The sequence below is a fragment of the Triturus cristatus genome, chromosome 10 (genome assembly GCF_964204655.1).
Source record: "Triturus cristatus chromosome 10, aTriCri1.1, whole genome shotgun sequence".
NCBI classification, from domain to species: Eukaryota; Metazoa; Chordata; class Amphibia; order Caudata; family Salamandridae; genus Triturus; species Triturus cristatus.
In genome coordinates, this window is record NC_140593.1 from 855,501,698 (window position 1) to 855,529,292 (window position 27,595).

Genomic DNA, 27,595 nt, shown 5'->3' on the forward strand with positions numbered 1-27,595 from the left:
CACTTGTACTCTTCTGCAAGTCCTGGACACTTGCCCCATAGACTTCCACCCCAGATGCAAGGGAGGGCCTGCCAATTCTTGCTCCTAAGACAGAGGCATTTGATTCTTGGATTCAAACACGCTCACTCAGCGCTCGATCAGGCTCGATCAGGCGAGATTTATATGAGTGGCTCGCAGGACTGAAACACTAACCTGGGAGCCCCAGGGTGGCTGAATTCCCAGGATGGCCATTTTTGGGCAAGTCACCTCCTTTCCTCCTGCCTCAATCTAGAATTGGCTGCAAATCACAAGATAGAGTTCAATGTCCGTGTGTACTGCCTACTCCCAGATACCTCTCTGTCTTCCTTATGTAAATTAAAATTCGCAAGGGGGGACCAATGACAATCTGCTCCTCCCACATAACCAGGAAGCCCTGTTGAACATGTCTGCCTGTGTTGTTGCAGGGACAGTGCCTTCTCCGCCCAAAAGGTGGCAGGAGAGCCTCACAACAAAGATGGGATCAACTGCTTAATGAGAAACCAGCACGGCAGTTTGTGTGATGGAGTGCAAATTTAACTGAAGGTGTGCCTGAGGTGTCCCTTCCAGGAATACATGGAATTGTGATTGAGGGCCCAGCCTGATCGTTGCTGGATTTCTCGTCATATGTTACAGGTCCGTGCAAAGATTGTGGTGTGTGGGAATGCACTGCAAAAAACAGGACGATTTAAGGGTGTAAAAGAAACCTGTCAGAAGTGGGATTTGAACCCACGCCTCCATGAGGAGACCAGAAGTCTCAGTTGCACTGAAGATCAAGCTCTCTTGAGTCTGGCGCCTTAGACCACTCGGCCATCCTGACAGCCCTGGGTGTGCACAGATCTGACTCTTCTGACTGCACCTGCCAATGTTTGCACTTACAACGTTCACAGCAATGTCACAAGTGTAAAGACCCCACAATACAACATGGCATGACAAAAAAAAAGCTAGGCACAAGAGCGACCACTGATGGATGCGGATTACTTTGTTTCGTCTTGCAAAAGTAAAGGAAGTTTCCCATGGATCGCTGGGTTCAAGGACCGCCTCTTCTTAAGCTTGCATTGAGATAATAAGGTTTTAGAGGGTGCACATGAAAGCAGCTCATGCCCAGTGTTTCTGCCCGGTCTCGAACCGGGGACCTTTCGCGTGTTAGGCGAACGTGATGACCACTACACTACAGAAACTCAGTTGCTGTGTTTTACTGTTAGAGCAAGGTTCCTCTCAAGGGTTCTCTCTACTTCTATTCTGCTGTATCAGCAGCCACTCAGAAAGCGAGGAACAAGTGTGAAAACTGCAGAGATATCAGCCAACATACTTGCAATTAGACGTATTAAAAATTGACTTATGCAGGCATCGACAGACAAATATCTGATGCCTAAATGCCAGCAAGTACAGCTTGGGAAAGCATCACCTGGGACACACACAGACTAAGCATGAAGGCAGAAAAAGCACGGTGATCCATGTTTCTTATGAGGTTCAAAATATTTTGTGCAACAATGCGGCGAGTGTAATGAGAAATAGTCAGGCATTGTGAGTTTTGAGTAGGATTCGTATGTTTACCTCTGAAAAAGGGCTCGTCCGGGATTTGAACCCGGGACCTCTCGCACCCTAATCGAGAATCATACCCCTAGACCAACGAGCCGAGGCACACAAGAGTCGCCTTTCGCACCGGCTCCGGGGGTTATTGGCAGCGAGTTAGTGAATGCTTCACCCAAAGCAAGCAACTGCACATGCTGCTCTCTTCTGCAATATGGTTGCTGTCTTTTCCATGGCCGTCATCGAACAAGAAATGAAAATGCCTCTATCCTTCAGACATATTGTTTGTTCTAGGTGTATGCTCTCGGTGAGGTCAATAAAACCATTTCTGCTCTCATGCCTTGCTTTCATGAAGTAGGCCCAACCTTCAGTACACAAGGACGTGCAAACGAATAGCGCAAACTATCGTCACTTCTCTTTTTGAGCTGTCACTGATACCCCTGGAGCACAGTACGTCACGCTGGTGAGGGATAGACAGCTTCCATTATCTCAGCTTTCCTATAAATTGAGAGAGTAAATGCAAACTGTGTGAAAAACAGAAAACTGCTCTTTCTGCCCGGTCTCGAACCAGGGACCTTTCGCGTGTAAAGCGAACGTGATAACCACTACACTACAGAAACAGACACGCTTGCAGGAATCTTCTTGGCATGTAGTGGGCTGGAATGCACAGACCAAGGGCCAATGTCCATGAAGCTCAAAGTTGGACCCTCCTTACCCGATTTCTTTCTTTGGAAGAAAGGAACGAGGACCCCTTTTATTCCAAAAGGCGATTTTAAAACCATACCTGAAACCACACTAGAAAAACACTTTGCATTTAATTTTCCTACACTGATGGTCCACCCCAGAAAAGCAGTTGCAAAGAAGTCCGGCACTGAAATTCTATACGCCAAAAGTGGGAAATAGCGTAGAGGGAAAGGAACTTTCTCACCATACACGGCGTCTTATAGCATTGAAAAGAAGAAATGGCCCTATATAATAAGAAGCCTAAAAATAATTCCACAGCATGGGCTCGTCCGGGATTTGAATCCGGGACCTCTCGCACCCGAAGCGAGAATCATACCCCTAGACCAACGAGCCTGATTCCCCAGTCGGCATTTTAAACAATTTCTGATGCGTCTTTCAGAAACAAAGCAGGGCTATTTGGCTGCTCTCTCTCTCTATGTGAACCACAAAAAGTCATGTTTTCTCTCAAGGTGTTGTTTTTTTCACTCTTGCAAGGAAGGGATCAGTCGATATCCTAGCTGCCAGAGAGCAAAAAAAAGGCGCTGATGAGAACTGCAGGCACTTTCTGGCACTTGTACTCTTCTGCAAGTCCTGGACACTTGCCCCATAGACTTCCACCCCAGATGCAAGGGAGGGCCTGCCAATTCTTGCTCCTAAGACAGAGGCATTTGATTCTTGGATTCAAACACGCTCACTCAGCGCTCGATCAGGCTCGATCAGGCGAGATTTATATGAGTGGCTCGCAGGACTGAAACACTAACCTGGGAGCCCCAGGGTGGCTGAATTCCCAGGATGGCCATTTTTGGGCAAGTCACCTCCTTTCCTCCTGCCTCAATCTAGAATTGGCTGCAAATCACAAGATAGAGTTCAATGTCCTTGTGTACTGCCTACTCCCAGATACCTCTCTGTCTTCCTTATGTAAATTAAAATTCGCAAGGGGGGACCAATGACAATCTGCTCCTCCCACATAACCAGGAAGCCCTGTTGAACATGTCTGCCTGTGTTGTTGCAGGGACAGTGCCTTCTCCGCCCAAAAGGTGGCAGGAGAGCCTCACAACAAAGATGGGATCAACTGCTTAATGAGAAACCAGCACGGCAGTTTGTGTGATGGAGTGCAAATTTAACTGAAGGTGTGCCTGAGGTGTCCCTTCCAGGAATACATGGAATTGTGATTGAGGGCCCAGCCTGATCGTTGGTGGATTTCTCGTCATATGTTACAGGTCCGTGCAAAGATTGTGGTGTGTGGGAATGCACTGCAAAAAACAGGACGATTTAAGGGTGTAAAAGAAACCTGTCAGAAGTGGGATTTGAACCCACGCCTCCATGAGGAGACCAGAAGTCTCAGTTGCACTGAAGATCAAGCTCTCTTGAGTCTGGCGCCTTAGACCACTCGGCCATCCTGACAGCCCTGGGTGTGCACAGATCTGACTCTTCTGACTGCACCTGCCAATGTTTGCACTTACAACGTTCACAGCAATGTCACAAGTGTAAAGACCCCACAATACAACATGGCATGACAAAAAAAAAGCTAGGCACAAGAGCGACCACTGATGGATGCGGATTACTTTGTTTCGTCTTGCAAAAGTAAAGGAAGTTTCCCATGGGTCGCTGGGTTCAAGGACCGCCTCTTCTTAAGCTTGCATTGAGATAATAAGGTTTTAGAGGGTGCACATAAAAGCAGCTCATGCACAGTGTTTCTGCCCGGTCTCGAACCGGGGACCTTTCGCGTGTTAGGCGAACGTGATGACCACTACACTACAGAAACTCACTTGCTGTGTTATACTGTTAGAGCAAGGTTCCTCTCAAGGGTTCTCTCTACTTCTATTCTGCTGTATCAGCAGCCACTCAGAAAGCGAGGAACAAGTGTGAAAACTGCAGAGATATCAGCCAACATACTTGCAATTAGACGTATTAAAAATTGACTTATGCAGGCATCGACAGACAAATATCTGATGCCTAAATGCCAGCAAGTACAGCTTGGGAAAGCATCACCTGGGACACACAGAGACTAAGCATGAAGGCAGAAAAAGCACGGTGATCCATGTTTCTTATGAGGTTCAAAATATTTTGTGCAACAATGCGGCGAGTGTAATGAGAAATAGTCAGGCATTGTGAGTTTTGAGTAGGATTCGTATGTTTACCTCTGAAAAAGGGCTCGTCCGGGATTTGAACCCGGGACCTCTCGCACCCTAATCGAGAATCATACCCCTAGACCAACGAGCCGAGGCACACAAGAGTCGCCTTTCGCACCGGCTCCGGGGGTTATTGGCAGCGAGTTAGTGAATGCTTCACCCAAAGCAAGCAACTGCACATGCTGCTCTCTTCTGCAATATGGTTGCTGTCTTTTCCATGGCCGTCATCGAACAAGAAATGAAAATGCCTCTATCCTTCAGACATTTTGTTTGTTCTAGGTGTATGCTCTCGGTGAGGTCAATAAAACCATTTCTGCTCTCATGCCTTGCTTTCATGAAGTAGGCCCAACCTTCAGTACACAAGGACGTGCAAACGAATAGCGCAAACTATCGTCACTTCTCTTTTTGAGCTGTCACTGATACCCCTGGAGCACAGTACATCACGCTGGTGAGGGATAGACAGCTTCCATTATCTCAGCTTTCCTATAAATTGAGAGAGTAAATGCAAACTGTGTGAAAAACAGAAAACTGCTCTTTCTGCCCGGTCTCGAACCAGGGACCTTTCGCGTGTAAAGCGAACGTGATAACCACTACACTACAGAAACAGACACGCTTGCAGGAATCTTCTTGGCATGTAGTGGGCTGGAATGCACAGACCAAGGGCCAATGTCCATGAAGCTCAAAGTTGGACCCTCCTTACCCGATCTCTTTCTTTGGAAGAAAGGAACGAGGACCCCTTTTATTCCAAAAGGCGATTTTAAAACCATACCTGAAACCACACTAGAAAAACACTTTGCATTTAATTTTCCTACACTGATGGTCCACCCCAGAAAAGCAGTTGCAAAGAAGTCCGGCACTGAAATTCTATACGCCAAAAGTGGGAAATAGCGTAGAGGTAAAGGAACTTTCTCACCATACACGGCGTCTTATAGCATTGAAAAGAAGAAATGGCCCTATATAATAAGCAGCCTAAAAATAATTCCACAGCATGGGCTCGTCCGGGATTTGAATCCGGGACCTCTCGCACCCGAAGCGAGAATCATACCCCTAGACCAACGAGCCTGATTCCCCAGTCGGCATTTTAAGCAATTTCTGATGCGTCTTTCAGAAACAAAGCAGGGCTATTTGGCTGCTCTCTCTCTATGTGAACCACAAAAAGTCATGTTTTCTCTCAAGGTGTTGTTTTTTTCACTCTTGCAAGGAAGGGATCAGTCGATATCCTAGCTGCCAGAGAGCAGAAAAAAGGCGCTGATGAGAACTGTGGCACTTTCTGGCACTTGTACTCCTCTGCAAGTCCTGGACACTTGCCCCATAGACTTCCACCCCAGATGCAAGGGAGGGCCTGCCAATTCTTGCTCCTAAGACAGAGGCATTTGATTCTTGGATTCAAACACGCTCACTCAGCGCTCGATCAGGCTCGATCAGGCGAGATTTATATGAGTGGCTCGCAGGACTGAAACACTAACCTGGGAGCCCCAGGGTGGCTGAATTCCCAGGATGGCCATTTTTGGGCAAGTCACCTCCTTTCCTCCTGCCTCAATCTAGAATTGGCTGCAAATCACAAGATAGAGTTCAATGTCCGTGTGTACTGCCTACTCGCAGATACCTCTCTGTCTTCCTTATGTAAATTAAAATTCGCAAGGGGGGACCAATGACAATCTGCTCCTCCCACATAACCAGGAAGCCCTGTTGAACATGTCTGCCTGTGTTGTTGCAGGGACAGTGCCTTCTCCGCCCAAAAGGTGGCAGGAGAGCCTCACAACAAAGATGGGATCAACTGCTTAATGAGAAACCAGCACGGCAGTTTGTGTGATGGAGTGCAAATTTAACTGAAGGTGTGCCTGAGGTGTCCCTTCCAGGAATACATGGAATTGTGATTGAGGGCCCAGCCTGATCGTTGGTGGATTTCTCGTCATATGTTACAGGTCCGTGCAAAGATTGTGGTGTGTGGGAATGCACTGCAAAAAACAGGACGATTTAAGGGTGTAAAAGAAACCTGTCAGAAGTGGGATTTGAACCCACGCCTCCATGAGGAGACCAGAAGTCTCAGTTGCACTGAAGATCAAGCTCTCTTGAGTCTGGCGCCTTAGACCACTCGGCCATCCTGACAGCCCTGGGTGTGCACAGATCTGACTCTTCTGACTGCACCTGCCAATGTTTGCACTTACAACGTTCACAGCAATGTCACAAGTGTAAAGACCCCACAATACAACATGGCATGACAAAAAAAAAGCTAGGCACAAGAGCGACCACTGATGGATGCGGATTACTTTGTTTCGTCTTGCAAAAGTAAAGGAAGTTTCCCATGGCTCGCTGGGTTCAAGGACCGCCTCTTCTTAAGCTTGCATTGAGATAATAAGGTTTTAGAGGGTGCACATAAAAGCAGCTCATGCACAGTGTTTCTGCCCGGTCTCGAACCAGGGACCTTTCGCGTGTTAGGCGAACGTGATGACCACTACACTACAGAAACTCACTTGCTGTGTTTTACTGTTAGAGCAAGGTTCCTCTCAAGGGTTCTCTCTACTTCTATTCTGCTGTATCAGCAGCCACTCAGAAAGCGAGGAACAAGTGTGAAAACTGCAGAGATATCAGCCAACATACTTGCAATTAGACGTATTAAAAATTGACTTATGCAGGCATCGACAGACAAATATCTGATGCCTAAATGCCAGCAAGTACAGCTTGGGAAAGCATCACCTGGGACACACACAGACTAAGCATGAAGGCAGAAAAAGCACGGTGATCCATGTTTCTTATGAGGTTCAAAATATTTTGTGCAACAATGCGGCGAGTGTAATGAGAAATAGTCAGGCATTGTGAGTTTTGAGTAGGATTCGTATGTTTACCTCTGAAAAAGGGCTCGTCCGGGATTTGAACCCGGGACCTCTCGCACCCTAATCGAGAATCATACCCCTAGACCAACGAGCCGAGGCACACAAGAGTCGCCTTTCGCACCGGCTCCGGGGGTTATTGGCAGCGAGTTAGTGAATGCTTCACCCAAAGCAAGCAACTGCACATGCTGCTCTCTTCTGCAATATGGTTGCTGTCTTTTCCATGGCCGTCATCGAACAAGAAATGAAAATGCCTCTATCCTTCAGACATTTTGTTTGTTCTAGGTGTATGCTCTCGGTGAGGTCAATAAAACCATTTCTGCTCTCATGCCTTGCTTTCATGAAGTAGGCCCAACCTTCAGTACACAAGGACGTGCAAACGAATAGCGCAAACTATCGTCACTTCTCTTTTTGAGCTGTCACTGATACCCCTGGAGCACAGTACGTCACGCTGGTGAGGGATAGACAGCTTCCATTATCTCAGCTTTCCTATAAATTGAGAGAGTAAATGCAAACTGTGTGAAAAACAGAAAACTGCTCTTTCTGCCCGGTCTCGAACCAGGGACCTTTCGCGTGTAAAGCGAACGTGATAACCACTACACTACAGAAACAGACACGCTTGCAGGAACCTTCTTGGCATGTAGTGGGCTGGAATGCACAGACCAAGGGCCAATGTCCATGAAGCTCAAAGTTGGACCCTCCTTACCCGATCTCTTTCTTTGGAAGAAAGGAACGAGGACCCCTTTTATTCCAAAAGGCGATTTTAAAACCATACCTGAAACCACACTAGAAAAACACTTTGCATTTAATTTTCCTACACTGATGGTCCACCCCAGAAAAGCAGTTGCAAAGAAGTCCGGCACTGAAATTCTATACGCCAAAAGTGGGAAATAGCGTAGAGGGAAAGGAACTTTCTCACCATACACGGCGTCTTATAGCATTGAAAAGAAGAAATGGCCCTATATAATAAGCAGCCTAAAAATAATTCCACAGCATGGGCTCGTCCGGGATTTGAATCCGGGACCTCTCGCACCCGAAGCGAGAATCATACCCCTAGACCAACGAGCCTGATTCCCCAGTCGGCATTTTAAGCAATTTCTGATGCGTCTTTCAGAAACAAAGCAGGGCTATTTGGCTGCTCTCTCTCTATGTGAACCACAAAAAGTCATGTTTTCTCTCAAGGTGTTGTTTTTTTCACTCTTGCAAGGAAGGGATCAGTCGATATCCTAGCTGCCAGAGAGCAGAAAAAAGGCGCTGATGAGAACTGTGGCACTTTCTGGCACTTGTACTCCTCTGCAAGTCCTGGACACTTGCCCCATAGACTTCCACCCCAGATGCAAGGGAGGGCCTGCCAATTCTTGCTCCTAAGACAGAGGCATTTGATTCTTGGATTCAAACACGCTCACTCAGCGCTCGATCAGGCTCGATCAGGCGAGATTTATATGAGTGGCTCGCAGGACTGAAACACTAACCTGGGAGCCCCAGGGTGGCTGAATTCCCAGGATGGCCATTTTTGGGCAAGTCACCTCCTTTCCTCCTGCCTCAATCTAGAATTGGCTGCAAATCACAAGATAGAGTTCAATGTCCGTGTGTACTGCCTACTCGCAGATACCTCTCTGTCTTCCTTATGTAAATTAAAATTCGCAAGGGGGGACCAATGACAATCTGCTCCTCCCACATAACCAGGAAGCCCTGTTGAACATGTCTGCCTGTGTTGTTGCAGGGACAGTGCCTTCTCCGCCCAAAAGGTGGCAGGAGAGCCTCACAACAAAGATGGGATCAACTGCTTAATGAGAAACCAGCACGGCAGTTTGTGTGATGGAGTGCAAATTTAACTGAAGGTGTGCCTGAGGTGTCCCTTCCAGGAATACATGGAATTGTGATTGAGGGCCCAGCCTGATCGTTGGTGGATTTCTCGTCATATGTTACAGGTCCGTGCAAAGATTGTGGTGTGTGGGAATGCACTGCAAAAAACAGGACGATTTAAGGGTGTAAAAGAAACCTGTCAGAAGTGGGATTTGAACCCACGCCTCCATGAGGAGACCAGAAGTCTCAGTTGCACTGAAGATCAAGCTCTCTTGAGTCTGGCGCCTTAGACCACTCGGCCATCCTGACAGCCCTGGGTGTGCACAGATCTGACTCTTCTGACTGCACCTGCCAATGTTTGCACTTACAACGTTCACAGCAATGTCACAAGTGTAAAGACCCCACAATACAACATGGCATGACAAAAAAAAAGCTAGGCACAAGAGCGACCACTGATGGATGCGGATTACTTTGTTTCGTCTTGCAAAAGTAAAGGAAGTTTCCCATGGCTCGCTGGGTTCAAGGACCGCCTCTTCTTAAGCTTGCATTGAGATAATAAGGTTTTAGAGGGTGCACATAAAAGCAGCTCATGCACAGTGTTTCTGCCCGGTCTCGAACCAGGGACCTTTCGCGTGTTAGGCGAACGTGATGACCACTACACTACAGAAACTCACTTGCTGTGTTTTACTGTTAGAGCAAGGTTCCTCTCAAGGGTTCTCTCTACTTCTATTCTGCTGTATCAGCAGCCACTCAGAAAGCGAGGAACAAGTGTGAAAACTGCAGAGATATCAGCCAACATACTTGCAATTAGACGTATTAAAAATTGACTTATGCAGGCATCGACAGACAAATATCTGATGCCTAAATGCCAGCAAGTACAGCTTGGGAAAGCATCACCTGGGACACACACAGACTAAGCATGAAGGCAGAAAAAGCACGGTGATCCATGTTTCTTATGAGGTTCAAAATATTTTGTGCAACAATGCGGCGAGTGTAATGAGAAATAGTCAGGCATTGTGAGTTTTGAGTAGGATTCGTATGTTTACCTCTGAAAAAGGGCTCGTCCGGGATTTGAACCCGGGACCTCTCGCACCCTAATCGAGAATCATACCCCTAGACCAACGAGCCGAGGCACACAAGAGTCGCCTTTCGCACCGGCTCCGGGGGTTATTGGCAGCGAGTTAGTGAATGCTTCACCCAAAGCAAGCAACTGCACATGCTGCTCTCTTCTGCAATATGGTTGCTGTCTTTTCCATGGCCGTCATCGAACAAGAAATGAAAATGCCTCTATCCTTCAGACATTTTGTTTGTTCTAGGTGTATGCTCTCGGTGAGGTCAATAAAACCATTTCTGCTCTCATGCCTTGCTTTCATGAAGTAGGCCCAACCTTCAGTACACAAGGACGTGCAAACGAATAGCGCAAACTATCGTCACTTCTCTTTTTGAGCTGTCACTGATACCCCTGGAGCACAGTACGTCACGCTGGTGAGGGATAGACAGCTTCCATTATCTCAGCTTTCCTATAAATTGAGAGAGTAAATGCAAACTGTGTGAAAAACAGAAAACTGCTCTTTCTGCCCGGTCTCGAACCAGGGACCTTTCGCGTGTAAAGCGAACGTGATAACCACTACACTACAGAAACAGACACGCTTGCAGGAACCTTCTTGGCATGTAGTGGGCTGGAATGCACAGACCAAGGGCCAATGTCCATGAAGCTCAAAGTTGGACCCTCCTTACCCGATCTCTTTCTTTGGAAGAAAGGAACGAGGACCCCTTTTATTCCAAAAGGCGATTTTAAAACCATACCTGAAACCACACTAGAAAAACACTTTGCATTTAATTTTCCTACACTGATGGTCCACCCCAGAAAAGCAGTTGCAAAGAAGTCCGGCACTGAAATTCTATACGCCAAAAGTGGGAAATAGCGTAGAGGGAAAGGAACTTTCTCACCATACACGGCGTCTTATAGCATTGAAAAGAAGAAATGGCCCTATATAATAAGAAGCCTAAAAATAATTCCACAGCATGGGCTCGTCCGGGATTTGAATCCGGGACCTCTCGCACCCGAAGCGAGAATCATACCCCTAGACCAACGAGCCTGATTCCCCAGTTGGCATTTTAAGCAATTTCTGATGCGTCTTTCAGAAACAAAGCAGGGCTATTTGGCTGCTCTCTCTCTATGTGAACCACAAAAAGTCATGTTTTCTCTCAAGGTGTTGTTTTTTTCACTCTTGCAAGGAAGGGATCAGTCGATATCCTAGCTGCCAGAGAGCAGAAAAAAAGCGCTGATGAGAACTGTGGCACTTTCTGGCACTTGTACTCCTCTGCAAGTCCTGGACACTTGCCCCATAGACTTCCACCCCAGATGCAAGGGAGGGCCTGCCAATTCTTGCTCCTAAGACAGAGGCATTTGATTCTTGGATTCAAACACGCTCACTCAGCGCTCGATCAGGCTCGATCAGGCGAGATTTATATGAGTGGCTCGCAGGACTGAAACACTAACCTGGGAGCCCCAGGGTGGCTGAATTCCCAGGATGGCCATTTTTGGGCAAGTCACCTCCTTTCCTCCTGCCTCAATCTAGAATTGGCTGCAAATCACAAGATAGAGTTCAATGTCCTTGTGTACTGCCTACTCCCAGATACCTCTCTGTCTTCCTTATGTAAATTAAAATTCGCAAGGGGGGACCAATGACAATCTGCTCCTCCCACATAACCAGGAAGCCCTGTTGAACATGTCTGCCTGTGTTGTTGCAGGGACAGTGCCTTCTCCGCCCAAAAGGTGGCAGGAGAGCCTCACAACAAAGATGGGATCAACTGCTTAATGAGAAACCAGCACGGCAGTTTGTGTGATGGAGTGCAAATTTAACTGAAGGTGTGCCTGAGGTGTCCCTTCCAGGAATACATGGAATTGTGATTGAGGGCCCAGCCTGATCGTTGGTGGATTTCTCGTCATATGTTACAGGTCCGTGCAAAGATTGTGGTGTGTGGGAATGCACTGCAAAAAACAGGACGATTTAAGGGTGTAAAAGAAACCTGTCAGAAGTGGGATTTGAACCCACGCCTCCATGAGGAGACCAGAAGTCTCAGTTGCACTGAAGATCAAGCTCTCTTGAGTCTGGCGCCTTAGACCACTCGGCCATCCTGACAGCCCTGGGTGTGCACAGATCTGACTCTTCTGACTGCACCTGCCAATGTTTGCACTTACAACGTTCACAGCAATGTCACAAGTGTAAAGACCCCACAATACAACATGGCATGACAAAAAAAAAGCTAGGCACAAGAGCGACCACTGATGGATGCGGATTACTTTGTTTCGTCTTGCAAAAGTAAAGGAAGTTTCCCATGGGTCGCTGGGTTCAAGGACCGCCTCTTCTTAAGCTTGCATTGAGATAATAAGGTTTTAGAGGGTGCACATAAAAGCAGCTCATGCACAGTGTTTCTGCCCGGTCTCGAACCGGGGACCTTTCGCGTGTTAGGCGAACGTGATGACCACTACACTACAGAAACTCACTTGCTGTGTTATACTGTTAGAGCAAGGTTCCTCTCAAGGGTTCTCTCTACTTCTATTCTGCTGTATCAGCAGCCACTCAGAAAGCGAGGAACAAGTGTGAAAACTGCAGAGATATCAGCCAACATACTTGCAATTAGACGTATTAAAAATTGACTTATGCAGGCATCGACAGACAAATATCTGATGCCTAAATGCCAGCAAGTACAGCTTGGGAAAGCATCACCTGGGACACACAGAGACTAAGCATGAAGGCAGAAAAAGCACGGTGATCCATGTTTCTTATGAGGTTCAAAATATTTTGTGCAACAATGCGGCGAGTGTAATGAGAAATAGTCAGGCATTGTGAGTTTTGAGTAGGATTCGTATGTTTACCTCTGAAAAAGGGCTCGTCCGGGATTTGAACCCGGGACCTCTCGCACCCTAATCGAGAATCATACCCCTAGACCAACGAGCCGAGGCACACAAGAGTCGCCTTTCGCACCGGCTCCGGGGGTTATTGGCAGCGAGTTAGTGAATGCTTCACCCAAAGCAAGCAACTGCACATGCTGCTCTCTTCTGCAATATGGTTGCTGTCTTTTCCATGGCCGTCATCGAACAAGAAATGAAAATGCCTCTATCCTTCAGACATTTTGTTTGTTCTAGGTGTATGCTCTCGGTGAGGTCAATAAAACCATTTCTGCTCTCATGCCTTGCTTTCATGAAGTAGGCCCAACCTTCAGTACACAAGGACGTGCAAACGAATAGCGCAAACTATCGTCACTTCTCTTTTTGAGCTGTCACTGATACCCCTGGAGCACAGTACATCACGCTGGTGAGGGATAGACAGCTTCCATTATCTCAGCTTTCCTATAAATTGAGAGAGTAAATGCAAACTGTGTGAAAAACAGAAAACTGCTCTTTCTGCCCGGTCTCGAACCAGGGACCTTTCGCGTGTAAAGCGAACGTGATAACCACTACACTACAGAAACAGACACGCTTGCAGGAATCTTCTTGGCATGTAGTGGGCTGGAATGCACAGACCAAGGGCCAATGTCCATGAAGCTCAAAGTTGGACCCTCCTTACCCGATCTCTTTCTTTGGAAGAAAGGAACGAGGACCCCTTTTATTCCAAAAGGCGATTTTAAAACCATACCTGAAACCACACTAGAAAAACACTTTGCATTTAATTTTCCTACACTGATGGTCCACCCCAGAAAAGCAGTTGCAAAGAAGTCCGGCACTGAAATTCTATACGCCAAAAGTGGGAAATAGCGTAGAGGTAAAGGAACTTTCTCACCATACACGGCGTCTTATAGCATTGAAAAGAAGAAATGGCCCTATATAATAAGCAGCCTAAAAATAATTCCACAGCATGGGCTCGTCCGGGATTTGAATCCGGGACCTCTCGCACCCGAAGCGAGAATCATACCCCTAGACCAACGAGCCTGATTCCCCAGTCGGCATTTTAAGCAATTTCTGATGCGTCTTTCAGAAACAAAGCAGGGCTATTTGGCTGCTCTCTCTCTATGTGAACCACAAAAAGTCATGTTTTCTCTCAAGGTGTTGTTTTTTTCACTCTTGCAAGGAAGGGATCAGTCGATATCCTAGCTGCCAGAGAGCAGAAAAAAGGCGCTGATGAGAACTGTGGCACTTTCTGGCACTTGTACTCCTCTGCAAGTCCTGGACACTTGCCCCATAGACTTCCACCCCAGATGCAAGGGAGGGCCTGCCAATTCTTGCTCCTAAGACAGAGGCATTTGATTCTTGGATTCAAACACGCTCACTCAGCGCTCGATCAGGCTCGATCAGGCGAGATTTATATGAGTGGCTCGCAGGACTGAAACACTAACCTGGGAGCCCCAGGGTGGCTGAATTCCCAGGATGGCCATTTTTGGGCAAGTCACCTCCTTTCCTCCTGCCTCAATCTAGAATTGGCTGCAAATCACAAGATAGAGTTCAATGTCCGTGTGTACTGCCTACTCGCAGATACCTCTCTGTCTTCCTTATGTAAATTAAAATTCGCAAGGGGGGACCAATGACAATCTGCTCCTCCCACATAACCAGGAAGCCCTGTTGAACATGTCTGCCTGTGTTGTTGCAGGGACAGTGCCTTCTCCGCCCAAAAGGTGGCAGGAGAGCCTCACAACAAAGATGGGATCAACTGCTTAATGAGAAACCAGCACGGCAGTTTGTGTGATGGAGTGCAAATTTAACTGAAGGTGTGCCTGAGGTGTCCCTTCCAGGAATACATGGAATTGTGATTGAGGGCCCAGCCTGATCGTTGGTGGATTTCTCGTCATATGTTACAGGTCCGTGCAAAGATTGTGGTGTGTGGGAATGCACTGCAAAAAACAGGACGATTTAAGGGTGTAAAAGAAACCTGTCAGAAGTGGGATTTGAACCCACGCCTCCATGAGGAGACCAGAAGTCTCAGTTGCACTGAAGATCAAGCTCTCTTGAGTCTGGCGCCTTAGACCACTCGGCCATCCTGACAGCCCTGGGTGTGCACAGATCTGACTCTTCTGACTGCACCTGCCAATGTTTGCACTTACAACGTTCACAGCAATGTCACAAGTGTAAAGACCCCACAATACAACATGGCATGACAAAAAAAAAGCTAGGCACAAGAGCGACCACTGATGGATGCGGATTACTTTGTTTCGTCTTGCAAAAGTAAAGGAAGTTTCCCATGGCTCGCTGGGTTCAAGGACCGCCTCTTCTTAAGCTTGCATTGAGATAATAGGGTTTTAGAGGGTGCACATAAAAGCAGCTCATGCACAGTGTTTCTGCCCGGTCTCGAACCAGGGACCTTTCGCGTGTTAGGCGAACGTGATGACCACTACACTACAGAAACTCACTTGCTGTGTTTTACTGTTAGAGCAAGGTTCCTCTCAAGGGTTCTCTCTACTTCTATTCTGCTGTATCAGCAGCCACTCAGAAAGCGAGGAACAAGTGTGAAAACTGCAGAGATATCAGCCAACATACTTGCAATTAGACGTATTAAAAATTGACTTATGCAGGCATCGACAGACAAATATCTGATGCCTAAATGCCAGCAAGTACAGCTTGGGAAAGCATCACCTGGGACACACACAGACTAAGCATGAAGGCAGAAAAAGCACGGTGATCCATGTTTCTTATGAGGTTCAAAATATTTTGTGCAACAATGCGGCGAGTGTAATGAGAAATAGTCAGGCATTGTGAGTTTTGAGTAGGATTCGTATGTTTACCTCTGAAAAAGGGCTCGTCCGGGATTTGAACCCGGGACCTCTCGCACCCTAATCGAGAATCATACCCCTAGACCAACGAGCCGAGGCACACAAGAGTCGCCTTTCGCACCGGCTCCGGGGGTTATTGGCAGCGAGTTAGTGAATGCTTCACCCAAAGCAAGCAACTGCACATGCTGCTCTCTTCTGCAATATGGTTGCTGTCTTTTCCATGGCCGTCATCGAACAAGAAATGAAAATGCCTCTATCCTTCAGACATTTTGTTTGTTCTAGGTGTATGCTCTCGGTGAGGTCAATAAAACCATTTCTGCTCTCATGCCTTGCTTTCATGAAGTAGGCCCAACCTTCAGTACACAAGGACGTGCAAACGAATAGCGCAAACTATCGTCACTTCTCTTTTTGAGCTGTCACTGATACCCCTGGAGCACAGTACGTCACGCTGGTGAGGGATAGACAGCTTCCATTATCTCAGCTTTCCTATAAATTGAGAGAGTAAATGCAAACTGTGTGAAAAACAGAAAACTGCTCTTTCTGCCCGGTCTCGAACCAGGGACCTTTCGCGTGTAAAGCGAACGTGATAACCACTACACTACAGAAACAGACACGCTTGCAGGAACCTTCTTGGCATGTAGTGGGCTGGAATGCACAGACCAAGGGCCAATGTCCATGAAGCTCAAAGTTGGACCCTCCTTACCCGATCTCTTTCTTTGGAAGAAAGGAACGAGGACCCCTTTTATTCCAAAAGGCGATTTTAAAACCATACCTGAAACCACACTAGAAAAACACTTTGCATTTAATTTTCCTACACTGATGGTCCACCCCAGAAAAGCAGTTGCAAAGAAGTCCGGCACTGAAATTCTATACGCCAAAAGTGGGAAATAGCGTAGAGGGAAAGGAACTTTCTCACCATACACGGCGTCTTATAGCATTGAAAAGAAGAAATGGCCCTATATAATAAGAAGCCTAAAAATAATTCCACAGCATGGGCTCGTCCGGGATTTGAATCCGGGACCTCTCGCACCCGAAGCGAGAATCATACCCCTAGACCAACGAGCCTGATTCCCCAGTTGGCATTTTAAGCAATTTCTGATGCGTCTTTCAGAAACAAAGCAGGGCTATTTGGCTGCTCTCTCTCTATGTGAACCACAAAAAGTCATGTTTTCTCTCAAGGTGTTGTTTTTTTCACTCTTGCAAGGAAGGGATCAGTCGATATCCTAGCTGCCAGAGAGCAGAAAAAAAGCGCTGATGAGAACTGTGGCACTTTCTGGCACTTGTACTCCTCTGCAAGTCCTGGACACTTGCCCCATAGACTTCCACCCCAGATGCAAGGGAGGGCCTGCCAATTCTTGCTCCTAAGACAGAGGCATTTGATTCTTGGATTCAAACACGCTCACTCAGCGCTCGATCAGGCTCGATCAGGCGAGATTTATATGAGTGGCTCGCAGGACTGAAACACTAACCTGGGAGCCCCAGGGTGGCTGAATTCCCAGGATGGCCATTTTTGGGCAAGTCACCTCCTTTCCTCCTGCCTCAATCTAGAATTGGCTGCAAATCACAAGATAGAGTTCAATGTCCTTGTGTACTGCCTACTCCCAGATACCTCTCTGTCTTCCTTATGTAAATTAAAATTCGCAAGGGGGGACCAATGACAATCTGCTCCTCCCACATAACCAGGAAGCCCTGTTGAACATGTCTGCCTGTGTTGTTGCAGGGACAGTGCCTTCTCCGCCCAAAAGGTGGCAGGAGAGCCTCACAACAAAGATGGGATCAACTGCTTAATGAGAAACCAGCACGGCAGTTTGTGTGATGGAGTGCAAATTTAACTGAAGGTGTGCCTGAGGTGTCCCTTCCAGGAATACATGGAATTGTGATTGAGGGCCCAGCCTGATCGTTGGTGGATTTCTCGTCATATGTTACAGGTCCGTGCAAAGATTGTGGTGTGTGGGAATGCACTGCAAAAAACAGGACGATTTAAGGGTGTAAAAGAAACCTGTCAGAAGTGGGATTTGAACCCACGCCTCCATGAGGAGACCAGAAGTCTCAGTTGCACTGAAGATCAAGCTCTCTTGAGTCTGGCGCCTTAGACCACTCGGCCATCCTGACAGCCCTGGGTGTGCACAGATCTGACTCTTCTGACTGCACCTGCCAATGTTTGCACTTACAACGTTCACAGCAATGTCACAAGTGTAAAGACCCCACAATACAACATGGCATGACAAAAAAAAAGCTAGGCACAAGAGCGACCACTGATGGATGCGGATTACTTTGTTTCGTCTTGCAAAAGTAAAGGAAGTTTCCCATGGGTCGCTGGGTTCAAGGACCGCCTCTTCTTAAGCTTGCATTGAGATAATAAGGTTTTAGAGGGTGCACATAAAAGCAGCTCATGCACAGTGTTTCTGCCCGGTCTCGAACCGGGGACCTTTCGCGTGTTAGGCGAACGTGATGACCACTACACTACAGAAACTCACTTGCTGTGTTATACTGTTAGAGCAAGGTTCCTCTCAAGGGTTCTCTCTACTTCTATTCTGCTGTATCAGCAGCCACTCAGAAAGCGAGGAACAAGTGTGAAAACTGCAGAGATATCAGCCAACATACTTGCAATTAGACGTATTAAAAATTGACTTATGCAGGCATCGACAGACAAATATCTGATGCCTAAATGCCAGCAAGTACAGCTTGGGAAAGCATCACCTGGGACACACAGAGACTAAGCATGAAGGCAGAAAAAGCACGGTGATCCATGTTTCTTATGAGGTTCAAAATATTTTGTGCAACAATGCGGCGAGTGTAATGAGAAATAGTCAGGCATTGTGAGTTTTGAGTAGGATTCGTATGTTTACCTCTGAAAAAGGGCTCGTCCGGGATTTGAACCCGGGACCTCTCGCACCCTAATCGAGAATCATACCCCTAGACCAACGAGCCGAGGCACACAAGAGTCGCCTTTCGCACCGGCTCCGGGGGTTATTGGCAGCGAGTTAGTGAATGCTTCACCCAAAGCAAGCAACTGCACATGCTGCTCTCTTCTGCAATATGGTTGCTGTCTTTTCCATGGCCGTCATCGAACAAGAAATGAAAATGCCTCTATCCTTCAGACATTTTGTTTGTTCTAGGTGTATGCTCTCGGTGAGGTCAATAAAACCATTTCTGCTCTCATGCCTTGCTTTCATGAAGTAGGCCCAACCTTCAGTACACAAGGACGTGCAAACGAATAGCGCAAACTATCGTCACTTCTCTTTTTGAGCTGTCACTGATACCCCTGGAGCACAGTACATCACGCTGGTGAGGGATAGACAGCTTCCATTATCTCAGCTTTCCTATAAATTGAGAGAGTAAATGCAAACTGTGTGAAAAACAGAAAACTGCTCTTTCTGCCCGGTCTCGAACCAGGGACCTTTCGCGTGTAAAGCGAACGTGATAACCACTACACTACAGAAACAGACACGCTTGCAGGAATCTTCTTGGCATGTAGTGGGCTGGAATGCACAGACCAAGGGCCAATGTCCATGAAGCTCAAAGTTGGACCCTCCTTACCCGATCTCTTTCTTTGGAAGAAAGGAACGAGGACCCCTTTTATTCCAAAAGGCGATTTTAAAACCATACCTGAAACCACACTAGAAAAACACTTTGCATTTAATTTTCCTACACTGATGGTCCACCCCAGAAAAGCAGTTGCAAAGAAGTCCGGCACTGAAATTCTATACGCCAAAAGTGGGAAATAGCGTAGAGGTAAAGGAACTTTCTCACCATACACGGCGTCTTATAGCATTGAAAAGAAGAAATGGCCCTATATAATAAGCAGCCTAAAAATAATTCCACAGCATGGGCTCGTCCGGGATTTGAATCCGGGACCTCTCGCACCCGAAGCGAGAATCATACCCCTAGACCAACGAGCCTGATTCCCCAGTCGGCATTTTAAGCAATTTCTGATGCGTCTTTCAGAAACAAAGCAGGGCTATTTGGCTGCTCTCTCTCTATGTGAACCACAAAAAGTCATGTTTTCTCTCAAGGTGTTGTTTTTTTCACTCTTGCAAGGAAGGGATCAGTCGATATCCTAGCTGCCAGAGAGCAGAAAAAAGGCGCTGATGAGAACTGTGGCACTTTCTGGCACTTGTACTCCTCTGCAAGTCCTGGACACTTGCCCCATAGACTTCCACCCCAGATGCAAGGGAGGGCCTGCCAATTCTTGCTCCTAAGACAGAGGCATTTGATTCTTGGATTCAAACACGCTCACTCAGCGCTCGATCAGGCTCGATCAGGCGAGATTTATATGAGTGGCTCGCAGGACTGAAACACTAACCTGGGAGCCCCAGGGTGGCTGAATTCCCAGGATGGCCATTTTTGGGCAAGTCACCTCCTTTCCTCCTGCCTCAATCTAGAATTGGCTGCAAATCACAAGATAGAGTTCAATGTCCGTGTGTACTGCCTACTCCCAGATACCTCTCTGTCTTCCTTATGTAAATTAAAATTCGCAAGGGGGGACCAATGACAATCTGCTCCTCCCACATAACCAGGAAGCCCTGTTGAACATGTCTGCCTGTGTTGTTGCAGGGACAGTGCCTTCTCCGCCCAAAAGGTGGCAGGAGAGCCTCACAACAAAGATGGGATCAACTGCTTAATGAGAAACCAGCACGGCAGTTTGTGTGATGGAGTGCAAATTTAACTGAAGGTGTGCCTGAGGTGTCCCTTCCAGGAATACATGGAATTGTGATTGAGGGCCCAGCCTGATCGTTGCTGGATTTCTCGTCATATGTTACAGGTCCGTGCAAAGATTGTGGTGTGTGGGAATGCACTGCAAAAAACAGGACGATTTAAGGGTGTAAAAGAAACCTGTCAGAAGTGGGATTTGAACCCACGCCTCCATGAGGAGACCAGAAGTCTCAGTTGCACTGAAGATCAAGCTCTCTTGAGTCTGGCGCCTTAGACCACTCGGCCATCCTGACAGCCCTGGGTGTGCACAGATCTGACTCTTCTGACTGCACCTGCCAATGTTTGCACTTACAACGTTCACAGCAATGTCACAAGTGTAAAGACCCCACAATACAACATGGCATGACAAAAAAAAAGCTAGGCACAAGAGCGACCACTGATGGATGCGGATTACTTTGTTTCGTCTTGCAAAAGTAAAGGAAGTTTCCCATGGCTCGCTGGGTTCAAGGACCGCCTCTTCTTAAGCTTGCATTGAGATAATAAGGTTTTAGAGGGTGCACATAAAAGCAGCTCATGCACAGTGTTTCTGCCCGGTCTCGAACCAGGGACCTTTCGCGTGTTAGGCGAACGTGATGACCACTACACTACAGAAACTCACTTGCTGTGTTTTACTGTTAGAGCAAGGTTCCTCTCAAGGGTTCTCTCTACTTCTATTCTGCTGTATCAGCAGCCACTCAGAAAGCGAGGAACAAGTGTGAAAACTGCAGAGATATCAGCCAACATACTTGCAATTAGACGTATTAAAAATTGACTTATGCAGGCATCGACAGACAAATATCTGATGCCTAAATGCCAGCAAGTACAGCTTGGGAAAGCATCACCTGGGACACACACAGACTAAGCATGAAGGCAGAAAAAGCACGGTGATCCATGTTTCTTATGAGGTTCAAAATATTTTGTGCAACAATGCGGCGAGTGTAATGAGAAATAGTCAGGCATTGTGAGTTTTGAGTAGGATTCGTATGTTTACCTCTGAAAAAGGGCTCGTCCGGGATTTGAACCCGGGACCTCTCGCACCCTAATCGAGAATCATACCCCTAGACCAACGAGCCGAGGCACACAAGAGTCGCCTTTCGCACCGGCTCCGGGGGTTATTGGCAGCGAGTTAGTGAATGCTTCACCCAAAGCAAGCAACTGCACATGCTGCTCTCTTCTGCAATATGGTTGCTGTCTTTTCCATGGCCGTCATCGAACAAGAAATGAAAATGCCTCTATCCTTCAGACATTTTGTTTGTTCTAGGTGTATGCTCTCGGTGAGGTCAATAAAACCATTTCTGCTCTCATGCCTTGCTTTCATGAAGTAGGCCCAACCTTCAGTACACAAGGACGTGCAAACGAATAGCGCAAACTATCGTCACTTCTCTTTTTGAGCTGTCACTGATACCCCTGGAGCACAGTACGTCACGCTGGTGAGGGATAGACAGCTTCCATTATCTCAGCTTTCCTATAAATTGAGAGAGTAAATGCAAACTGTGTGAAAAACAGAAAACTGCTCTTTCTGCCCGGTCTCGAACCAGGGACCTTTCGCGTGTAAAGCGAACGTGATAACCACTACACTACAGAAACAGACACGCTTGCAGGAACCTTCTTGGCATGTAGTGGGCTGGAATGCACAGACCAAGGGCCAATGTCCATGAAGCTCAAAGTTGGACCCTCCTTACCCGATCTCTTTCTTTGGAAGAAAGGAACGAGGACCCCTTTTATTCCAAAAGGCGATTTTAAAACCATACCTGAAACCACACTAGAAAAACACTTTGCATTTAATTTTCCTACACTGATGGTCCACCCCAGAAAAGCAGTTGCAAAGAAGTCCGGCACTGAAATTCTATACGCCAAAAGTGGGAAATAGCGTAGAGGGAAAGGAACTTTCTCACCATACACGGCGTCTTATAGCATTGAAAAGAAGAAATGGCCCTATATAATAAGAAGCCTAAAAATAATTCCACAGCATGGGCTCGTCCGGGATTTGAATCCGGGACCTCTCGCACCCGAAGCGAGAATCATACCCCTAGACCAACGAGCCTGATTCCCCAGTTGGCATTTTAAGCAATTTCTGATGCGTCTTTCAGAAACAAAGCAGGGCTATTTGGCTGCTCTCTCTCTATGTGAACCACAAAAAGTCATGTTTTCTCTCAAGGTGTTGTTTTTTTCACTCTTGCAAGGAAGGGATCAGTCGATATCCTAGCTGCCAGAGAGCAGAAAAAAAGCGCTGATGAGAACTGTGGCACTTTCTGGCACTTGTACTCCTCTGCAAGTCCTGGACACTTGCCCCATAGACTTCCACCCCAGATGCAAGGGAGGGCCTGCCAATTCTTGCTCCTAAGACAGAGGCATTTGATTCTTGGATTCAAACACGCTCACTCAGCGCTCGATCAGGCTCGATCAGGCGAGATTTATATGAGTGGCTCGCAGGACTGAAACACTAACCTGGGAGCCCCAGGGTGGCTGAATTCCCAGGATGGCCATTTTTGGGCAAGTCACCTCCTTTCCTCCTGCCTCAATATAGAATTGGCTGCAAATCACAAGATAGAGTTCAATGTCCTTGTGTACTGCCTACTCCCAGATACCTCTCTGTCTTCCTTATGTAAATTAAAATTCGCAAGGGGGGACCAATGACAATCTGCTCCTCCCACATAACCAGGAAGCCCTGTTGAACATGTCTGCCTGTGTTGTTGCAGGGACAGTGCCTTCTCCGCCCAAAAGGTGGCAGGAGAGCCTCACAACAAAGATGGGATCAACTGCTTAATGAGAAACCAGCACGGCAGTTTGTGTGATGGAGTGCAAATTTAACTGAAGGTGTGCCTGAGGTGTCCCTTCCAGGAATACATGGAATTGTGATTGAGGGCCCAGCCTGATCGTTGGTGGATTTCTCGTCATATGTTACAGGTCCGTGCAAAGATTGTGGTGTGTGGGAATGCACTGCAAAAAACAGGACGATTTAAGGGTGTAAAAGAAACCTGTCAGAAGTGGGATTTGAACCCACGCCTCCATGAGGAGACCAGAAGTCTCAGTTGCACTGAAGATCAAGCTCTCTTGAGTCTGGCGCCTTAGACCACTCGGCCATCCTGACAGCCCTGGGTGTGCACAGATCTGACTCTTCTGACTGCACCTGCCAATGTTTGCACTTACAACGTTCACAGCAATGTCACAAGTGTAAAGACCCCACAATACAACATGGCATGACAAAAAAAAAGCTAGGCACAAGAGCGACCACTGATGGATGCGGATTACTTTGTTTCGTCTTGCAAAAGTAAAGGAAGTTTCCCATGGGTCGCTGGGTTCAAGGACCGCCTCTTCTTAAGCTTGCATTGAGATAATAAGGTTTTAGAGGGTGCACATAAAAGCAGCTCATGCACAGTGTTTCTGCCCGGTCTCGAACCAGGGACCTTTCGCGTGTTAGGCGAACGTGATGACCACTACACTACAGAAACTCACTTGCTGTGTTTTACTGTTAGAGCAAGGTTCCTCTCAAGGGTTCTCTCTACTTCTATTCTGCTGTATCAGCAGCCACTCAGAAAGCGAGGAACAAGTGTGAAAACTGCAGAGATATCAGCCAACATACTTGCAATTAGACGTATTAAAAATTGACTTATGCAGGCATCGACAGACAAATATCTGATGCCTAAATGCCAGCAAGTACAGCTTGGGAAAGCATCACCTGGGACACACAGAGACTAAGCATGAAGGCAGAAAAAGCACGGTGATCCATGTTTCTTATGAGGTTCAAAATATTTTGTGCAACAATGCGGCGAGTGTAATGAGAAATAGTCAGGCATTGTGAGTTTTGAGTAGGATTCGTATGTTTACCTCTGAAAAAGAGCTCGTCCGGGATTTGAACCCGGGACCTCTCGCACCCTAATCGAGAATCATACCCCTAGACCAACGAGCCGAGGCACACAAGAGTCGCCTTTCGCACCGGCTCCGGGGGTTATTGGCAGCGAGTTAGTGAATGCTTCACCCAAAGCAAGCAACTGCACATGCTGCTCTCTTCTGCAATATGGTTGCTGTCTTTTCCATGGCCGTCATCGAACAAGAAATGAAAATGCCTCTATCCTTCAGACATTTTGTTTGTTCTAGGTGTATGCTCTCGGTGAGGTCAATAAAACCATTTCTGCTCTCATGCCTTGCTTTCATGAAGTAGGCCCAACCTTCAGTACACAAGGACGTGCAAACGAATAGCGCAAACTATCGTCACTTCTCTTTTTGAGCTGTCACTGATACCCCTGGAGCACAGTACATCACGCTGGTGAGGGATAGACAGCTTCCATTATCTCAGCTTTCCTATAAATTGAGAGAGTAAATGCAAACTGTGTGAAAAACAGAAAACTGCTCTTTCTGCCCGGTCTCGAACCAGGGACCTTTCGCGTGTAAAGCGAAGGTGATAACCACTACACTACAGAAACAGACACGCTTGCAGGAATCTTCTTGGCATGTAGTGGGCTGGAATGCACAGACCAAGGGCCAATGTCCATGAAGCTCAAAGTTGGACCCTCCTTACCCGATCTCTTTCTTTGGAAGAAAGGAACGAGGACCCCTTTTATTCCAAAAGGCGATTTTAAAACCATACCTGAAACCACACTAGAAAAACACTTTGCATTTAATTTTCCTACACTGATGGTCCACCCCAGAAAAGCAGTTGCAAAGAAGTCCGGCACTGAAATTCTATACGCCAAAAGTGGGAAATAGCGTAGAGGTAAAGGAACTTTCTCACCATACACGGCGTCTTATAGCATTGAAAAGAAGAAATGGCCCTATATAATAAGCAGCCTAAAAATAATTCCACAGCATGGGCTCGTCCGGGATTTGAATCCGGGACCTCTCGCACCCGAAGCGAGAATCATACCCCTAGACCAACGAGCCTGATTCCCCAGTCGGCATTTTAAGCAATTTCTGATGCGTCTTTCAGAAACAAAGCAGGGCTATTTGGCTGCTCTCTCTCTATGTGAACCACAAAAAGTCATGTTTTCTCTCAAGGTGTTGTTTTTTTCACTCTTGCAAGGAAGGGATCAGTCGATATCCTAGCTGCCAGAGAGCAGAAAAAAGGCGCTGATGAGAACTGTGGCACTTTCTGGCACTTGTACTCCTCTGCAAGTCCTGGACACTTGCCCCATAGACTTCCACCCCAGATGCAAGGGAGGGCCTGCCAATTCTTGCTCCTAAGACAGAGGCATTTGATTCTTGGATTCAAACACGCTCACTCAGCGCTCGATCAGGCTCGATCAGGCGAGATTTATATGAGTGGCTCGCAGGACTAAAACACTAACCTGGGAGCCCCAGGGTGGCTGAATTCCCAGGATGGCCATTTTTGGGCAAGTCACCTCCTTTCCTCCTGCCTCAATCTAGAATTGGCTGCAAATCACAAGATAGAGTTCAATGTCCGTGTGTACTGCCTACTCCCAGATACCTCTCTGTCTTCCTTATGTAAATTAAAATTCGCAAGGGGGGACCAATGACAATCTGCTCCTCCCACATAACCAGGAAGCCCTGTTGAACATGTCTGCCTGTGTTGTTGCAGGGACAGTGCCTTCTCCGCCCAAAAGGTGGCAGGAGAGCCTCACAACAAAGATGGGATCAACTGCTTAATGAGAAACCAGCACGGCAGTTTGTGTGATGGAGTGCAAATTTAACTGAAGGTGTGCCTGAGGTGTCCCTTCCAGGAATACATGGAATTGTGATTGAGGGCCCAGCCTGATCGTTGCTGGATTTCTCGTCATATGTTACAGGTCCGTGCAAAGATTGTGGTGTGTGGGAATGCACTGCAAAAAACAGGACGATTTAAGGGTGTAAAAGAAACCTGTCAGAAGTGGGATTTGAACCCACGCCTCCATGAGGAGACCAGAAGTCTCAGTTGCACTGAAGATCAAGCTCTCTTGAGTCTGGCGCCTTAGACCACTCGGCCATCCTGACAGCCCTGGGTGTGCACAGATCTGACTCTTCTGACTGCACCTGCCAATGTTTGCACTTACAACGTTCACAGCAATGTCACAAGTGTAAAGACCCCACAATACAACATGGCATGACAAAAAAAAAGCTAGGCACAAGAGCGACCACTGATGGATGCGGATTACTTTGTTTCGTCTTGCAAAAGTAAAGGAAGTTTCCCATGGCTCGCTGGGTTCAAGGACCGCCTCTTCTTAAGCTTGCATTGAGATAATAAGGTTTTAGAGGGTGCACATAAAAGCAGCTCATGCACAGTGTTTCTGCCCGGTCTCGAACCAGGGACCTTTCGCGTGTTAGGCGAACATGATGACCACTACACTACAGAAACTCACTTGCTGTGTTTTACTGTTAGAGCAAGGTTCCTCTCAAGGGTTCTCTCTACTTCTATTCTGCTGTATCAGCAGCCACTCAGAAAGCGAGGAACAAGTGTGAAAACTGCAGAGATATCAGCCAACATACTTGCAATTAGACGTATTAAAAATTGACTTATGCAGGCATCGACAGACAAATATCTGATGCCTAAATGCCAGCAAGTACAGCTTGGGAAAGCATCACCTGGGACACACACAGACTAAGCATGAAGGCAGAAAAAGCACGGTGATCCATGTTTCTTATGAGGTTCAAAATATTTTGTGCAACAATGCGGCGAGTGTAATGAGAAATAGTCAGGCATTGTGAGTTTTGAGTAGGATTCGTATGTTTACCTCTGAAAAAGGGCTCGTCCGGGATTTGAACCCGGGACCTCTCGCACCCTAATCGAGAATCATACCCCTAGACCAACGAGCCGAGGCACACAAGAGTCGCCTTTCGCACCGGCTCCGGGGGTTATTGGCAGCGAGTTAGTGAATGCTTCACCCAAAGCAAGCAACTGCACATGCTGCTCTCTTCTGCAATATGGTTGCTGTCTTTTCCATGGCCGTCATCGAACAAGAAATGAAAATGCCTCTATCCTTCAGACATTTTGTTTGTTCTAGGTGTATGCTCTCGGTGAGGTCAATAAAACCATTTCTGCTCTCATGCCTTGCTTTCATGAAGTAGGCCCAACCTTCAGTACACAAGGACGTGCAAACGAATAGCGCAAACTATCGTCACTTCTCTTTTTGAGCTGTCACTGATACCCCTGGAGCACAGTACGTCACGCTGGTGAGGGATAGACAGCTTCCATTATCTCAGCTTTCCTATAAATTGAGA

At 47.1% G+C, this 27,595-nt stretch overlaps 20 non-coding genes across 20 annotated transcripts; all 20 read right to left on the reverse strand.

The window, feature by feature from the left end:
• Nucleotides 1–723: 723 nt before the first annotated feature.
• Nucleotides 724–835, reverse strand: TRNAL-CAA (transfer RNA leucine (anticodon CAA)). Its single transcript has 2 exons — nt 798–835; nt 724–769 (listed from the first exon to the last, which is right to left on the reverse strand). It is a non-coding gene; the product is annotated as a tRNA-Leu (tRNA).
• Nucleotides 836–1,123: 288 nt separating this feature from the next.
• Nucleotides 1,124–1,196, reverse strand: TRNAV-AAC (transfer RNA valine (anticodon AAC)). Its single transcript has one exon. It is a non-coding gene; the product is annotated as a tRNA-Val (tRNA).
• A 2,367-nt stretch (nt 1,197–3,563) lies between these two features.
• TRNAL-CAA (transfer RNA leucine (anticodon CAA)) lies at nt 3,564–3,675 on the reverse strand. The gene is made up of 2 exons: nt 3,638–3,675; nt 3,564–3,609 (listed from the first exon to the last, which is right to left on the reverse strand). It is a non-coding gene; the product is annotated as a tRNA-Leu (tRNA).
• Nucleotides 3,676–3,963: 288 nt separating this feature from the next.
• Nucleotides 3,964–4,036, reverse strand: TRNAV-AAC (transfer RNA valine (anticodon AAC)). Its single transcript has one exon. It is a non-coding gene; the product is annotated as a tRNA-Val (tRNA).
• A 2,364-nt stretch (nt 4,037–6,400) lies between these two features.
• On the reverse strand, nt 6,401–6,512 carry TRNAL-CAA (transfer RNA leucine (anticodon CAA)). The gene is made up of 2 exons: nt 6,475–6,512; nt 6,401–6,446 (listed from the first exon to the last, which is right to left on the reverse strand). It is a non-coding gene; the product is annotated as a tRNA-Leu (tRNA).
• A 288-nt stretch (nt 6,513–6,800) lies between these two features.
• Nucleotides 6,801–6,873, reverse strand: TRNAV-AAC (transfer RNA valine (anticodon AAC)). The gene has a single exon. It is a non-coding gene; the product is annotated as a tRNA-Val (tRNA).
• A 2,364-nt stretch (nt 6,874–9,237) lies between these two features.
• TRNAL-CAA (transfer RNA leucine (anticodon CAA)) lies at nt 9,238–9,349 on the reverse strand. The gene is made up of 2 exons: nt 9,312–9,349; nt 9,238–9,283 (listed from the first exon to the last, which is right to left on the reverse strand). It is a non-coding gene; the product is annotated as a tRNA-Leu (tRNA).
• Nucleotides 9,350–9,637: 288 nt separating this feature from the next.
• Nucleotides 9,638–9,710, reverse strand: TRNAV-AAC (transfer RNA valine (anticodon AAC)). Its single transcript has one exon. It is a non-coding gene; the product is annotated as a tRNA-Val (tRNA).
• A 2,364-nt stretch (nt 9,711–12,074) lies between these two features.
• On the reverse strand, nt 12,075–12,186 carry TRNAL-CAA (transfer RNA leucine (anticodon CAA)). Its single transcript has 2 exons — nt 12,149–12,186; nt 12,075–12,120 (listed from the first exon to the last, which is right to left on the reverse strand). It is a non-coding gene; the product is annotated as a tRNA-Leu (tRNA).
• Nucleotides 12,187–12,474: 288 nt separating this feature from the next.
• TRNAV-AAC (transfer RNA valine (anticodon AAC)) lies at nt 12,475–12,547 on the reverse strand. The gene has a single exon. It is a non-coding gene; the product is annotated as a tRNA-Val (tRNA).
• A 2,364-nt stretch (nt 12,548–14,911) lies between these two features.
• TRNAL-CAA (transfer RNA leucine (anticodon CAA)) lies at nt 14,912–15,023 on the reverse strand. Its single transcript has 2 exons — nt 14,986–15,023; nt 14,912–14,957 (listed from the first exon to the last, which is right to left on the reverse strand). It is a non-coding gene; the product is annotated as a tRNA-Leu (tRNA).
• Nucleotides 15,024–15,311: 288 nt separating this feature from the next.
• TRNAV-AAC (transfer RNA valine (anticodon AAC)) lies at nt 15,312–15,384 on the reverse strand. Its single transcript has one exon. It is a non-coding gene; the product is annotated as a tRNA-Val (tRNA).
• A 2,364-nt stretch (nt 15,385–17,748) lies between these two features.
• On the reverse strand, nt 17,749–17,860 carry TRNAL-CAA (transfer RNA leucine (anticodon CAA)). The gene is made up of 2 exons: nt 17,823–17,860; nt 17,749–17,794 (listed from the first exon to the last, which is right to left on the reverse strand). It is a non-coding gene; the product is annotated as a tRNA-Leu (tRNA).
• Nucleotides 17,861–18,148: 288 nt separating this feature from the next.
• TRNAV-AAC (transfer RNA valine (anticodon AAC)) lies at nt 18,149–18,221 on the reverse strand. The gene has a single exon. It is a non-coding gene; the product is annotated as a tRNA-Val (tRNA).
• Nucleotides 18,222–20,585: 2,364 nt separating this feature from the next.
• Nucleotides 20,586–20,697, reverse strand: TRNAL-CAA (transfer RNA leucine (anticodon CAA)). Its single transcript has 2 exons — nt 20,660–20,697; nt 20,586–20,631 (listed from the first exon to the last, which is right to left on the reverse strand). It is a non-coding gene; the product is annotated as a tRNA-Leu (tRNA).
• A 288-nt stretch (nt 20,698–20,985) lies between these two features.
• TRNAV-AAC (transfer RNA valine (anticodon AAC)) lies at nt 20,986–21,058 on the reverse strand. The gene has a single exon. It is a non-coding gene; the product is annotated as a tRNA-Val (tRNA).
• Nucleotides 21,059–23,422: 2,364 nt separating this feature from the next.
• On the reverse strand, nt 23,423–23,534 carry TRNAL-CAA (transfer RNA leucine (anticodon CAA)). Its single transcript has 2 exons — nt 23,497–23,534; nt 23,423–23,468 (listed from the first exon to the last, which is right to left on the reverse strand). It is a non-coding gene; the product is annotated as a tRNA-Leu (tRNA).
• Nucleotides 23,535–23,822: 288 nt separating this feature from the next.
• On the reverse strand, nt 23,823–23,895 carry TRNAV-AAC (transfer RNA valine (anticodon AAC)). The gene has a single exon. It is a non-coding gene; the product is annotated as a tRNA-Val (tRNA).
• A 2,364-nt stretch (nt 23,896–26,259) lies between these two features.
• Nucleotides 26,260–26,371, reverse strand: TRNAL-CAA (transfer RNA leucine (anticodon CAA)). Its single transcript has 2 exons — nt 26,334–26,371; nt 26,260–26,305 (listed from the first exon to the last, which is right to left on the reverse strand). It is a non-coding gene; the product is annotated as a tRNA-Leu (tRNA).
• Nucleotides 26,372–26,659: 288 nt separating this feature from the next.
• On the reverse strand, nt 26,660–26,732 carry TRNAV-AAC (transfer RNA valine (anticodon AAC)). Its single transcript has one exon. It is a non-coding gene; the product is annotated as a tRNA-Val (tRNA).
• Between the last annotated feature and the right edge of the window lie 863 nt (nt 26,733–27,595).